This window comes from Hemitrygon akajei, chromosome 6, assembly GCF_048418815.1.
Source record: "Hemitrygon akajei chromosome 6, sHemAka1.3, whole genome shotgun sequence".
In the NCBI taxonomy this organism is placed as follows: domain Eukaryota; kingdom Metazoa; phylum Chordata; class Chondrichthyes; order Myliobatiformes; family Dasyatidae; genus Hemitrygon; species Hemitrygon akajei.
In genome coordinates, this window is record NC_133129.1 from 173,209,535 (window position 1) to 173,222,930 (window position 13,396).

At 41.3% G+C, this 13,396-nt stretch overlaps 1 long non-coding RNA gene across 1 annotated transcript in view; it reads left to right on the forward strand.

The window, feature by feature from the left end:
- Positions 1 to 395, forward strand: part of LOC140728773 (uncharacterized) — a 34,364-nt gene extending 33,969 nt beyond the window's left edge. Inside the window, exon 3 of the long non-coding RNA XR_012099182.1 lies at positions 101 to 395. This is a non-coding gene — a long non-coding RNA (uncharacterized lncRNA). The remainder of the gene's footprint in view (positions 1 to 100) is intronic.
- The last annotated feature ends 13,001 nt before the right edge of the window (positions 396 to 13,396 follow it).

A 13,396-nucleotide genomic window follows, 5' to 3' on the forward strand; every position in this document is an offset into this window, starting at 1 on the left:
AATAATTTTGTGTTTCTCATTGACAATTTTTAACAAAATTACCTTCTCTAATTATTGCCTTTTCTGGTGAAACCCTGTGCTTGATGGAAACCACTGTAAGCGATGGATACAGTGCTGCTTTATCGCAGGAAATGCCTTCCCCACCAATGAGCCCATCTACAAAGAGTGGCCACACTAAGGCAGCATCCAACATCAATGACCCCCCACCAACGTTCAGGCTATGCTCTCTTCTCGCTGCTACCATTCGGAAGGTGGTACAGGAGCCACCAGGTTCAGGAGCAGTTATTACCCCTCAACCATCAGGCTCCTGAACCAGCGTGGACATCTTCACTCACTACAACAGATCCTGTGAAATAATCATTGAGCACAGTCTTTGGACTCACTTTCAAGCATCCTACAACTCATGCATTTATTTATCTATCTATCTAATCTATTGATTGATTGATTTATATAGTTATTATTATTTGTTTCTTTTTTATTTGAACAATCTGTCAGTCTTTGTGTGTAATTTTTCTTTGATTTTATTGTACTTTTCTGTTCTACTGTGAATGCCTGCAAGAAGATAAACTTTAATGTGGTGTATGGAGACATATATGTACTTTGATAATAAATTTACCTTGAGCTTTGAACTTTGTTGCATTTCTGTTGTGGCTCAGCAGAACCCACTTTTACCTTTGAATTAGAAGGGACCTGAGATTAAATCCCCCTTCACAAACTCAAGCTCTTATAACCACTTTGATACGGCAATCACTTGAGTCGAGTATGATGTTCTCCTAAAGGAGTTGTCTATCGGTCAGTCTGCAGGTGGCTGTAGAGGCCGATCTGGGATCCACATCTCCAAGATGTTAGAGTGGATTCCCTTAATGGAGAATGCCTGTACGTGACCTTGTTTAATGTGGAGGGGCTGATACATGGGCAACCACGACATGGTTCTTGACAGATCGAGGTCAGGGTCCAGTGGCATAGAGTGCAAGACAATTGAAGACCCTTCACCACTGCAGCCTTTCTCCACCTTCACAGCCATTGTGATGTGACATCATCTTTCACTGTTGAGCTCTTGGTTGGATTGCTCTTTGTCTGAAACCTCCCCCTTGACCTTACCACCTGTGGTAAACTATATATACCTGTCTGGACACGCCCCTCTGCTGACTACTCCTGTGGCTCCTCCCCACAGACCCCTGTATAAAGGCAATTGGGGCACTGCTCCTCCCTCAGTCTTCCATACGTTGTGCTCCCTTTTCGCTGTTAATAAAAGCCTATCATTCACTTCCAGTCTCCTAGAGTTATTGACGGTGCATCACCACCATAGGTGACCCTACCAGCATCACTTTCGGGATCTCAGGGACCGACGAGCCACTCCACCACAACAAGGTGACAAACCTCAGAGAAGAGCAAGGCTGAACTGAGAGAATACTGCAGACTTGTAGGAGCTGCAATCTAGATGACATGCTCAATCAAAACCCCACCCACACATCGGTTGGGAATGAAAATCCCCATCACGATAATTTAACAATCAGTCTAATTTATTTTGAGTCTTGACTGTTATTTATTCCTGACTAAAGTTTCCTTTTTATTTTGGTTTTGTGTCTTTTTTGATTTTGGGTTATTATTGTCACACGTATCAAGATACAGTGAAAAGATTGTCTTGCATGCCCACAAACAAGAGAAAATTTGCAGATGCTGGATATCCAAGCGAGACACACAAAATGCTGGAGGAACTCAGCAGGCCAGGCAGCATCTATGGTAAAAAGTAAACAGTCGACATTTCAGGCCAAGACCCTTCATCATAACTTGTCTTGCATACTGTTCGTACCGATCAGATCATTACACAGTCCGTTGAGCTCAAATAAGGTAAAACAATAACATTGTAGAATAAAGTGTAAACGTGACTGAAAAAGTGTGGTGCTGGTAAATGATAAAGTACATACTCACGGCAACGTAGATTGTGAGGTCAAGAGTCCATCTTATTGTACAAGAGGTCCTTCAAGACTATGATAACAGTGGGATAGAAGCTGTCTTTGAGCCTGATGGTATGTACTTTCAGGCTTTTGTGTATTCTGCCTGATGGGAGAGAGGAGAAGAGAGAGAATGGTCGGGGCGGATAGGTTCTTTGATTATGTTGGCTGCTTTACTGAGGCAGTGAGGTGTAGACAGAGTCCATGGGGGAGGCTGGATCTTGTGATGTGCTGAGCAGTGTCCACAGCTCTGTGCAGTTTCTTGTGGTCACCTGCAGAGCTGTTGCCATGCCAGGACGTTATGCATCCAGACAGACTACTTTCTATGGTGCATCAATAAAACTTGGTAAGAATTGACAAGGACATGCGAATCTCTTGAGGAAGCAGAGGCTTGGTGAGCTTTCTTGGTGATGGCCAATCAATGTGGTTGTACCAGGACAGGCTATAGGTGACGTTCACACCTAGGACCTTGAAGTTCTCAAACTGCTCAACCTCCACACTATTCATGTAGACAGGAGCATGCCTACCGCCCTCCTTTCTGAAGACAATGACCAGCTATTTTGTCTTGTTGACACTGAGGGAAAACTTGTTGTCATGACACCATGTCCCTAAGCTGTCTTTCTCCTCCTTCCTGTACTCCAAAATGCAGCGCACTACAGTGGTATCATCTGCAAACTTGGAGATGGAGTTGGAGCAGAATCTAGCCACACAGCCATGAGCATACAGGGAGTAGGGTATGGAGTTTTTGGCTGCCTTTCCTCAGCCGACTTCCCTAACTGATCAAGATATAGTGATAGTACTTCAAAGAACTTCATCATTTGTTATACACCTGACATATGGTGAAGGTCATTCATTACATGTCAGTAACTTTTCCCCCTACTTGGAAGTCTTTTACTGTATTAGCCAAAAATTTATTTTTTATCCATTTTCTTCTGTGGTTCCAGTCTTGCCCCCATATGTAGTACTGAGCACCAAACCTAGATATTACTACATGTATACAGTTACCAAAAATCTGATTTACACCTTCTTGTTCTTCAATGAGCTTAGATGGCCTTATGTCTTTTACCCCTTGCAAAACTGTGATCTTAAAAGTAAGTGGATTAATTTGAACCAACATTGGCAGTAAATTTATCTTTTTAACTAAATAAGCTTACCTCTTCACCTCATCTTCATATTTATGTACTGTGTCATATGATGTAGGTGATCGTGGTCTATCCATGGTCATGATTGTTCTTGGAAAATTTTTCTACACAGAAGTGGTTTGCCATTGCCTTCTTATGGGCAGTGTCTTTTCAAGACAGTTGACCCCAGCCATTATTGATACTCTTCAGAGACTGTCTGCCTGGCATCAGTGGTCACATAACCAGGACTTCTCATATGCACCAACTGCTCATACGACCATCCACCACTGCTCCCATGGCTCCATGTGACCCTGATCAGGGGGCTTAGCAGGTGCTACACCTTGCCCAAGAGTGACCTGTAGGCTCACGGAGGAAAGGAGTGCCTCACACCTCCTCTGGTAGAGATGTATCTCCAAACTTCTTGACTTAAAGCAGCTAAATCTGGTACTTAATCCCATGGCTGTTTGCGGGATAATACAAATTAGAAAATTGTGATGAATTTGATAATAAAACAAAGAAGATGATGCAAATCCATCACATGAGTGCCTGTAATAAACTTTGGGGCCACGGAAGGGGAGTTGGAAATGCAGCTCCCTTTATTTTATTGTTGAAGTTGGTCATGGGTGTCTCTTCCAATCAATGCATGTTTGTAATTTCACAGTGGTTCAGCTACCTCACAGCTTCAGAAGTGCATTCAATCCTGATCTGAGGTGCTGTCTTGTGTGGAGATGGTGGCTGTGTGAGTTCCTTCCTGGAAGCTCCAACTCCCACTCATATTCCAAAGATGTGCTGGTTGTTAGGTGTGAAGCTGAGTAGCAGATCAAAGACAAGAAAACCTGTTAGAAATCCAAAGCAACACACACAAAATGCTGGAGGAACTCAGCAAGTCAGGCAGCATCTATGGAAAAGAGTAAACTGTTGATGTTTTGAGCTGGAAAGGAAGAGGGGAAGTCAGAGTAAGAAGGTGGGGGGAGGGGAGGAAGAAGTACAAGGCGGTAGGTGATAGGTGAAACTGGGAGAAGGGGAAGGGGTGAAGTAAAGAGCTGGGAAGTTGATTGGTGAAAAATATAAAGAGCTGGCAAGGATGACAGAAGACCATGGAAGAAAGGGAAGGGCGAGGAGCACCAGAGGGAGGCAATGGGCAGGTAAGGAGATAAGGTGAGAGAGGGAAACAGGACTGGGGAATGGTGGATGGGGGGGGGGGGGGGGTGCAATGACTGGAAGTTCCAGAAATCGACGTGCTTGCCATCAGGTTTGGAGGCTACCCAGACTGAATATAAGGAGTTGCTCCTCCTACCTGCGTATGGCCTCTTCATGGCGGTAGAGGACGACGAAGGGAAGTGGAATTGAGATGGGTGTGGTAGAATCTGAGTAGGAGGTGATGAGAATGCGGAGAGAGGATTTTTTAAAGCAGTTGGATTCATGTAGGAGTGGTGGTTGGTGGTCCGAGCTGACTTGATGGATTGCAAGGTGTGTTTCTGTGCTGAATCACAATGAGTCCATGGCATTCCTCTGGTACTGACACAGCAAATTCTCCACAATGATAGGTATCTCACACTGATAACAGAAGCCGGGTTGATCATGAATAATTACCTGGTAGAGTGGTGTCAGTCAGTGAGTTCCACTGATAACACTTCTGCTAAGTTGAGTTGGTGAATTCTAGTTTTAGACATACTGTAAATGAAGTAAATCTATTACAAGACCAAATAAACAAAGTTTGAAGTAAATTTATTATCAACTTCCTTATATTTCACTATACACTAACTTGAGATCCAATTTTTGCAGGCAGCAGAAGACTATGAGCACACACCCGGTGGTCACCTTTGTTAGATACAGGGGGTACCTAATAAAGTGGCCATTATGTGTATAGCTCACCACTTACTAAGGCCAAGAATTCTGCTGATCTGAGCAACATAGGGTTAATTAAACATTTCTAATGCAGAATAGCATTTGAGTACAGAGAAATAAAGACGACTATCAAATATATATCCCTTGTTTCATCTTAGTGTGGCTCTCAGGGCTTCATCCTCCCTCTAAAGGGCACCAGCATATATTTTCATTCTGATAGCAGTTCTCGGATAGTATTTAAATTTCCATAATTCCAAAAAATATATAATTTTAAACTCATGTCGAAGAAAGACACGCAGAAGAAATTTAGTAATCAAAGGATCAAGTATATCCTGCATTTTATTTTACCCAGGAAATCTTTGAAATCTCTCCATTAAATTTTTGTGGATTCCCAAGTGGAACCCACACATCTGGAAAAAGATGACAAAGGAGTGGTGATTATTCCTTCATAATCAGCTCAGTCACTTCACCGGGCACTAGAACTGTTTCACATTGCACATTCTTCATCAACATATTCTTCGTCAAATAGAATTGGAGGATTGTTATGCAATGAAAGAGGCCATTCAGCCCTTAAAATCCATGCTGGGTCCTTGCAGGGCAATGCAGTCAGTGCTGATTTTCCACTATTTCCCTCTAAAACAGAAAATTATTTTCCCTCAGATGTCTATTCAATACCCTTCTGGAAGGACTTCCACTATCCTTTTAAGCTGTGAGTTCTGAAACAGTGACTCCCTGTTTATAATGGGTTTTTTTTATCATGGTCCCCTACATCTCTTGTCCATCTTTTTGAATCTGTGGAGGTAAAAACCCAAGAAATAGGATCAGATCAGTCCTTTGAGCATGCTCAGCCACTTATTAAGGTCATGATTTAGCCAAACTTGGCTTCAAGATCTCTCACCATATCACTTCACTCTTGATTGAAATAAATGCCAATGGCACCCTCTTTTCCAGCCTTACGTTGGGGGAGCAGCATCGGTGCTGGTGATGCCAGAAGACTAAATAAACTCATCAAAAAGGCTGGATCCGTCCTTGGCTACAACCTGGACGTTTCTGAGTTAGTGGTGGAGAGGAGGTCACTAAACAAACTGTTATCCATTATGGACTATCTGGCATATCCTCTCCATGACCTTCTGAATAAAACAAGCTCACTGAGCTCTGCTGTCACAAGGATCGTTACAGAAAATCTTTCCTACCAAATGCGATAAGCATATACGAGGGCTGATTGATAAACTCGTGGCCTAAGGTAGAAGGAGATGAGTTATACAGCTCTCGTTACATACACATGCAGTTCAACTCTGAGTGATTATGCAGAAAGTTTGAAGTTAATAACTCATCTCCTTCTACCTTAGGCCATGAACTTTCAATCACCCCTGATGAGTTATTAACTTCAAACCTTCTGCTTAATCACTCAAAGAGTTGAACTGCAAGTGAATGTAATGAGAGCTGTATAACTCATCTCCTTCTACCATAGGCCACGAACTTATCAATCACCCCTGCTGTGGACACTTTCTGGAGGTCCAAGATCCGTATGCTCCACGACCGTTGGACTAAGTGTGTAAATGTAGGAGGGGACTATGTTGAAAAATAAATGTGTTAGGTTTTCTAAAATTGACTCGTTCTACCTCAAGCCATGAACTTATCATTCACCCCTCGTACAACAGTTCGTCTCTGTGTGACAGGAGAACACACATCATAGTACAATAGTCTCTGTTTATTATTTTGTACATTATTATTGTACAGTATTGCACATTGATAAATTATTGTGTATATTATTATTCTGTTCTTTATTACGAATTCATATTATTATTATATTTATCATTATTGTTCATTATTATTGCTAAGTGTGCCTTTAACTGTTGCTACTGTAATGAAATAATTTCCCTTCAGGATCAATAAAGTACATATTCTTCTTCTTATTATTATTATTAATAACAACATTCTGAATTCCAAGGAGTCATAATCACTGTGAGAAGAAAGGCTGCATCATCTCCATCTTAACTGGACTTCCCAATATTTTGCAACTACTTCTAGAGATCCACATTAGGGGAAATAATCTCTTGCCTGTGTGAATCACTGACAGGATCTTATGCACTTAGTGGTCGCTTTATTAGATACTATATCTAACTAATAAAGTGGCCACTGAGTGTATCTTTGTTCACAGTCTTTTGCTTCTGTAGCCCATCCTCTTCAAGGTGCGATCTGTTGAGCATTCACAGATGCTCTTCTGCACACCGCTGTTGTAACGCATCATTATTTGAGTTACTATCGCCTTTCAATCAGCTTGAAACAGTCTGGCCATTTTCATCTCATCTCTCTCATGAACTAGGTGTTTCAGCCACAGAGCTGCCTCTCACTGGATGTTATTTTGCTTCTCAGATCATTCTTTGTAAACTCTAGAGACTGTTGTGCATGGAAATCCCAGGGGATCAGCAGTTTCTGAGATACTCAGACTACCCCATCTGGCACCAACAATAATTCCAAAATCAAAGTTACTTAGATCACATTTATTCCCCATTTTGATATTTTCTAAGAAGACTGAGGCAAGCAAGGCTCACCACCACTCCCGCCTTAACTGTGTTTTACAGGAGCACCATTGAGAGCATCCTGACAAGTTGCATCTCCATCTGGTAAGGGAGCAGTCAAGCACTGGATCAGAAGTCCTGACAAGGAACTGTGAGAACAGCTGAGATGATCACAGGGGTCTCCCTACCATCCATCAGGGCATTTAGCAGGAGTGCTGTGCACATGGGCCCTTAGTATTATTAAGAATCCCACCCATCCATCCAGGATCCCCTTTGACTTTCTACCATCAGATAGGAGACTACAATGCATAAAAACAAGAATGGTTAGAATGAGAAACATTTTCTTTCCCCAGGCCATTAGGATTCTGAACTCCCTGCCGCATCATATTCGAAGTGCCACTGTTAATCTGTTCTGTACCTTACAATATTTAATATTAATGCACTTTAGTTTATTATTTATGTGTGACTCATCTGTAGATTTTATCCTTACTTTCATAAGTTATTGTGTACAATGTGTGTTATGTGTACTATTGTGCTTTACACCCTGGTTCGAAGAAAGGTTGTCTCATTTATATATATATATATATATATATATATATATATATATATATATATTATATGGTTATATATGTCATAAACATGTATGTAGTTAAATGACAATAAACTTGACTTGACTTGGTCTGAACAACAACTGAACCTCTTGATAATGCTGGTATGCGTTTATGCATTGAGTTGCTGTCACATGATTGGTTGATTAGATATTTGTATTAACGAGCAGGTGTACAAGTGTACCTAACAAAGTGGCCACTGGCTGTACCTTAAATTCAATTTATGATATTGTTATGAATTCTGCATATATAATGTTACAGTAAGTGCCTGTGATGTTGCTGCAAGTAAGTTTTGCATTGCACTTGTGCATACATGTAGGTACTTGAGCATGTAACAATCAGCTCAACATTTACTTCATGACTTTGAAAATGCACTTCACTAGCTATGGAATGATTTGCAACATCCTGGGGCTATGAACAGGGAGCTCTTCATTCATAGATTCATGGAACTCAATAGGAGGCCATTAAGCCAGTCATACAGTACCTGTATGTACCACTGTGAGCACATCACGTGATGTGTCCACTTATTTGAACATAGATGGTTGAGAGGGGACACTATTGTAGGTCAGCTTGGAAATTGTAGATGACCCTCTGGTTCTGGATCTATATTCAGATAAAGGGGAAACTGTTGACCAAATACTTGCACAGATTTTTAGACGGTGCCAAAGCAGACCTTTTAACCAAAGCTGTGTATATCATCAGTACAACTGCTTCATGTAAATCTCCTTCTCTCTAATCAGGAGTTCCCAACTTTTTTAATGACATGGACCATCACCATTAAGCAAAAGGTCCATGGACCCCCAAGTTAAGAACCCCTGCTCTAAACTGAAATGACAAATAAATACAACTATCAATTACTTCTGTTGGCTGGTACCTTCCATTAATATATTGGTGAACACTATACATTGTGGCTTATGTATTAGATTGTACAGTGTGGACATGGGGTAAATGGAATGGTTATGGCTCACATAAATGTATTCAAAGATCAAAGTTAAGTTTATTGTCATATGTTCAAGTGCAATGCAAGCTCGCAGCAGTATCACACACACATTGCATCATATAAGCAACATTCACAGGAAAAGCATAAGTTAAACATAAATTGTACACTTTTTACAAGGAAAATAAACACAATTCAAACAAAAATTAAAACAGTGGTGGAACTCATCACCAAGAACAATGAAACAGCCCACAGGGAAGAGGTGAAAGAGCTCAAGTTCAAATTCAAGTTTAAGTTCAAGTTTACTGTCACCTGACTGTACATGTATACAATCAAACAGAGCACTTCCTCTGGAATACTGCACCCACACAGCATATATCACACACAGCACATAAACCAAGATATTTTATGATAAATAAGTTAATAAACTATAATTTAAAATTATGGAGTAAAGTGCAGCAAATGAAAACAGTAAATAGCTCAAGACTTTGAGACTTTGGTGGTGGCAGTGTATTTAGTCCAGAATCATCTCTTTTGTCTTGGACCTCTAGGTGGTCCGCAGCAGGATGATTGATAAGTTCATGGCCTAAGGTAAAAAGGAGATGAGTTATACAGCTCTTGGTACATGCACATGCAGTTCAACTCTTTGTGTGAAAATGCAGAAAGTTTACCTAAGGTAGAAGGCGATGAGTTATACAGCTCTCGTTACATGCACATGCAGTTCAACTCTTTGAGTGATTATGCAGAAAGTTTGAAGTTAATAACTCATCTCCCTCTACCTTAGGCCATTAACTTATCAATCACCCCATGTTATGGGCCACTTCTGGAGGTCCAAGATGCCGACTTCTACAAAGAAGGGATCCGTATGCTCCACAAACGCTGGACTAAGTGAGTAAATGTAGGAAAAATAAATTGAAGCCTTCTACCTTAGGTCACGTACTTATCAATCACCCCTTGTACATGGACCAGAAAGGTTTAGAGGAATATGGGCCAAATGTGGACAAATGGGACTAGCTTAGATAGGAATCTTGGTCAGCATGGATCAAAGGGCCCACTTCCAGGTAGTATAACTCTATTACTTTATTTTTGGAAGACAGTCTCTTGGGATTTCTTTATCCTTCCCTTTGAGATGTTAACAGACTGATGATTATTTTTCAACATTGTATTGTTTATTCCTGACTTCTGCCACTCTTATTGATTAATTCAGCACTGCCTTTGCTTCTGACTGCAAACCTCTTTCTCGCATTAGATTTTTGTCTCATATGTAAAGCTTCATTAATTGGGATAGAGCTGGCTAGTTCCTGAGATGAAACCGCAGGAAGTCTTCATTGAACTTTCTGTATCATTTTATTTAAAAAATGCAACCAAATCTTGTATATTGGCCTTTATGCTACATGCATGTGGCTTGGTAGCCTTCAAAACTATGCATTTACAGTTGTTTCCCAGTTGTTACCATCATCCTCAGTTAACACAAGCATTTCCTGAGCAAAACAACTTCTCATGATTCATTGCAAAAATCTTGGCATCTTCCCACTTAGGTCTTAAAGACAGGGGCCACATTTTCTCAAAGTATTTGTTGAGCACCATTTCTTACCCAGCTGAGTTCTGTATGCTGTTAGCAGCAGCACCATGTCTTGTTTACCTCCATTTGTCCTTGAGAAGGTGATAGGGGTGAAAGGGGTTCATATTGAAATGTCAGCGTAATGAGGATAATTGGAGTATAATCACCCCATTTCTATAATTGCACAACTTCTGTAGTTGCACAATGGAGAGTTCCACAATGCTAAGGAATTGAAAAGCCTACAGTAAGTTATAGATACAGCCAGTCCATCACAGGCAAAGCCCTCCCGCCATTGAACACATTTATATGGAACACTGCTATAAAAAGCAGCATCCATCATCAAAGACCCTCACCATGCAGCCATGTTCTTGTCCCATTACTATCAATGAACAGGGGGTACAAGAGCTTTAGGTCCCACACCACTTGGTTCAGGAACAGTTATTACCTTCCAACCGTCAAGCACCAATCTCCACAACTCTGAACTGATTCTACGACCTACAGCCTCACCTACAAAGACTATTTACAACTTACGTTCTCAGTTTTTTTTATTTGCACAACTTGTTTCCTTTGCACGTTGATTGTTTACTAGAGTACACGTACCAGTCTTTATTTTTCATAAGTTGTATTTCTTTATTTTTATGTAAATATCTGCAAGAAAATGAATCACAAGGAATTATATGTCCAGTACTTTGATAATAAATAGTACTTTGGATTTTGAGTTTTATACACTAATAGAGTCATAGGGTCATACAGCACAGAAAAAGGCCTCTTGGTTCATCATATTCATGCCAACTATTGTACATACAGTCATCATTACAATCGTTATGTGCCATGTTGTATGATGTGGGTGATCATGGTTTTCTGACCATGATTGTTTTTGGCAAATTGTCTACAGAAGTGGTTTGCCATTGCCTTCTCCTGGGCAGTGTCTTTAAAGATGGGTGACCCCAGCCGTTATCAATACTCTTCAGAGATGGTCTGCCTGGATTCAGTGGTTGCATCACCAGGACTTGTGATACGCACCAGCTACTCATACTATCATCCAGCACCTGCTCCCATGGCTTCATGGGACCCTGATCAGGGGGCTAAGCAGGTGCTACACCTTGCCCAAGAGTGGCCTGCAGGCTAGTGGAGGGAAGGAGCACCTTGCACCTCCTTTGGCAGGAAAGCATCTCCACACTGCCACACTGTACATACCATAGATTGCACTAACCTCATTAGCCGGCATTTGGTCCATAGCCTTCTATGCCCTGGTGATCCAAGACGAGAATCTTCTTGAACGCTGTGCCTGCATCCTCAGGCAGCACATTCCAGACTTCAACCACCCATGTTGTAAAATGTTTCCACTCAGATCTCCTCTAAACCCTTTCAGCTAAAATCTACTTCTCTTAGACATTCCTACTATGGAAAAAAAACAGATTAAACCCAGCCTACCCAGTCTCTCCTTGCAACAGAAATGCTCCAATTTGGACAATATTCTGGTGAACCTTCTCTCCTACACTCTCCAGCACAATCACATCCTTCCCTGTAATGTGGTGACCAGAAATCCTGCTTGGTTCCTGGATTTTCGTTCAGAGACATGTCTCTTTCGGGATAGTTGGGGATTAGAAGGGGATCTTATGGCACGATACTTTTCCAGTTCAAGGCAGCTCAAGTCCTTCAGGGTTATTAGTTTGCAGCTTGGGTTTGAATCCCACGATGACATCTGAAGAATTTGAGATCAAGTAAACTGTGGGATAATAATGGTTACTTTCAAACTGCTGTATTTCCGTAAACACGAGAAATTCTGCAGATGCTGGAAATCCAGAGCAACACACACAAAAAGCTGGAGGAATTCAGCCAGTCAGGCAGCATCTATGAAAATGAATAAAGGGACAACATTTTGCCAAGACCCTCTTCAGGATTGGAAAGGAAGGGGGAAAATGTCAGAATAAAAATCTGGATTATCTTTTTCTAAAAAAAAACAAATCTGGGACACTGCTGCCTTTTGGAGAAGGAAATGCACTTTCTTTGTCCAGTCTGGCTTACATGTAACTCCAGACCCACTAGTATTTTATCACTTAAGTGAGCTTTGACGGTACCTTTTAAGAAAGTAATTTAATTAAGTATGTTGTTCCTCTCCGTGCCTTGTGGTGCACCGGACAGTTTCTTTAGTGTTTGTCTGCTTTTTATGTGGCCGAGTTGCTAGCTTAACGTTCAACCCAGCACGGATGGAAAGGGTGCCAGGAGTCAGCCGGATTCGAACCTGAGGCCACTCACCTCAAAGTCTGGTGCCGATGCCACTGAACCACCAGCTGGCTACTCAATTGAGAACTGACAATTAATGCTGGTCCAGCTGTTAATACCCACATCCAGTGAATGAGTAAGTTTATAAAAGAATCCTAAGCATGCTAGTATAGTTTATACTTCGGATAGAATATGACAATGTTATGCTGTGCTGTGATGGAGGCAGTAGATCTTAAAGAGGCTTCTACCTAGCCACTGGTGGTGTTGTGCATTGTACAACGAATATTGTGCTGGTTCAATATTTTCCAAAATGTTCCTGATCATTAGTCTGAATTCGATCCTTTACATTGCAGGTTTTAATTCAAGCTGCTTCTCTTTGAAAGCTTTGCATGGTTTCAGAATGGCCATCTTTTCTGGTCCCTTGCTACCTGTTACACTGCTAGCGTTTAGGGCAGCAATGAAGATCCTCCAGCACTGGCAGTGTTTAGAGATTCCTCCATCGTGTAAATAGCTTCCTCTCAGTTTTCACTACTGTCAGTCATGCAAGTTCCAGGTGGAGACTCAGGAATAACATTTCATACAGATGTAGAAGGATCCTTCATTGCTGTTTCCATAACA